Genomic DNA, 2,815 nt, shown 5'->3' on the forward strand with positions numbered 1-2,815 from the left:
TCGAAGAGTAACTTTTAACGCAAAACATACATGAATGTTTAATAATTATCTTTAAAAGCAATTTTAAGTAAATAAAAGCTCTTTGCCAAGCAAGGTTCATGTTTTGTAACTTCCAGCTGTGAAGCAGCCACCATATAAAGCAGACATATTAAATGTTAATCACTTTAGCTCTACCTAATTAAATATTTAGTCTCACAAAGATCTAGAGAAAGTGAAAAAGGTTGAACTTGATTTAATGTATACAATTATTTTGAATCACGTTCTCTCCCTGGATGATTACAATCTACTTATGTAACTAGTATTTTACCCTTGGAACCTCCAAGGTGCAAGACCATCCCAAAATCATCATTGTCACAATCACAATCATTATAATTGCCATCACAGCTAATATTTATTAGAAGCTTACTCTGTTCTAGGCTTCGTGCTTTACATGCAGACTTTTATTTGCTCCTTACAACAGCTCTATGAGGTAGGTGCTATTATCTTTATTTAGAGTCTAAAGCTTAGAAACGTTAAGTGTCTTAGAAGAAGAAGAAAAAGAAGAAGAAGAAAAAGAAGAAGAAGAAGAAAGGTTAAGTAACTTGACGAATGTCACATAACTAGTAGGTGCCAGATCCCAGATTTGAAAGCAGACTAACTCAGGTTAAACCCCTTGCTCCTAACCTTTCCTTTATTTTGCCTAAGCCTGCTTAGTTCACTTAAATTTGGTATAAATCAACTTTTTTGTTGGGACTCATTTTGGTCTTCCCCTTCAGTAACACATGTTGTCCAAGAAACGTTGGACAACAGAAGTATACATCAAGGAATAAGGGAAACAAGGTATGAGTAATTAAAAAGTTAATTAACAAAAATTTAAAAAAAGTAAAAAGCCAACCCCATGATTGTCAGATGAGTGGAGTGGACAGTGAAGAATGCTTGGAGTTATTTAACAGTAGGGTCCTCCTCAAGACTGGAAAGGCTTTAGATAAAAGTGAAGAGGTGAGGGCATCCTCAGAACAGGATGAATGCCTCTGCAAACGCAGAATGTCTGGAAAGTGCTAGGTGAGGGGGAGCATGTGGGGATTATCCAGTAGGGCTTGAAAAAGGAGAGGGAGGGGGGAGGGGATTGGAAGTGCTAGGTCACATACATTTACACTTGATGTCTTACTTAGTACCAAGGACAGTTTTAGATCCTGATAACAGGAAATCTTTGAATATTCTGAGTTGAATTTGGGTCATTTCATCTCTTCTTCCTTTAGCCGTTGCGTGACCCTCTGTCATCCTACTTATGTTTCATTTTCCTATCTGTAAAAAGGGAATAATGCTTGTTCTCTTGGGTTTTCTCCTAGTCATCAAAAATGAGAGTTAGACTATAGTACACAAACAAAAGGAAAATGTATTTTACAAGTTTCCTAAAAGCTATGAAAATATCTGGGCACATCTTTATAAAACGTGCACCGTAGAAAACTTTCAATATAACATTTAAATTCATTAATGATTGCAGCTTTAACAGATCCTGGAACCTCATTTCTCCTTTAAGTGGTAGGAACTTGAAAAATATTAAAATGGGATGCAGTAGGCTTTCAATTACTTAGGCCACTGACGATTCAATTTATGGATTACATAGAATTTTAATTTACTCATTTCACACGTCGTATCAACTCTACATGAAGTTTAAAAGGACAAAGGATGAAAGTGGAATTGGCCAGTTTTCCGTGTTATTTCCACGGTGGGGCAGAGAGTGGTGGGATTTCCTTTGAGACAAGACTCGGTGCAGCCAATAATTGCTAGTATTGCCAGACTGGTAATAACAGGCTGATGAAAAGGTGAATACAAAGTGAAAACTCTGATTAAATCAAGCGCACCCTCCCACCCTCGTTTTACAGGAGGAATTTTCCTCTCTCTCCCGCCCTCACAGAAGGGGCTGAGACAGCATCTGGCATCATAATACCAACATTTGTTTCGTGATTCCTCTTCACCGGGCACTCTTAACACACACCACTTCTTAGGAATCAGGATTCTCTGGTACTTTTCTGCATTTTTTACATGAACGTCGGCTTGAGGATCTGGGGGCTGATTTTTTTCACCAGCTGTAAGAACCGCGATCTGGACCCCTCCCCCGAATAAGCGGAGCTCTCCCCAGTTTTATTCCAGGCCTGTGACACCTCCACTCCCTCGGTGAAACCGCCGTGACTCACATCTTGCAGAGCCTTCGCCCCCCACGCGCCCCCAACACACAAACCCCGAGGACCCAACGCGAGCCCACAGCGCCTCGTGAACCCGCCCAAGCCGACTTGGAGGTCTCGGGTCTGAGTCACACAGAAGGACCACCCTCGTCGGCATACCCCCCTCCACAGTCCCTCACACCCCGGCGCGCCGGCCGCCCGGTCTCCCCGCCTGACACACCGACGCCCGCCGTCTCTGCGCAACTTGTTATGCTGCAGCTCGAGCCCTTGACCCAAAAACCTCCGAGAAACAGAGAGCCGCAGAGCCGGCCTCGGGCGGCCTTTGATGGCTTTGTTATTGTTTGGGTTTGAATCGATACGCCCCTCCCCATCCTTCCTCCCTCGCCGCTCGACACCCAGCTCCCGCCTCCCCTCACGCCCCGCGCCCCTCCCCCTCCATTTTGGCGCCTTTTCCTTCCCGCCACGTCGTGGCGGCGTAGAGACCATTCTGACCGCGAGAGCGGGGCGGGGCGTGGGCGTGGCGATCCGCGTTATGCAGATCAGGCGGTTCCTGGTTGGCTGGAGACGGGCCGGCGGGGGCGGGGCCGGGGCGAGGCGACGGAGGGCGCGGGGCGGGGGCCGAGGGGAGTCGCCGTCCCGCCGCTTCCCCA

The sequence above is a fragment of the Ailuropoda melanoleuca genome, chromosome 5, assembly GCF_002007445.2.
Source record: "Ailuropoda melanoleuca isolate Jingjing chromosome 5, ASM200744v2, whole genome shotgun sequence".
Taxonomy (NCBI): Eukaryota; Metazoa; Chordata; class Mammalia; order Carnivora; family Ursidae; genus Ailuropoda; species Ailuropoda melanoleuca.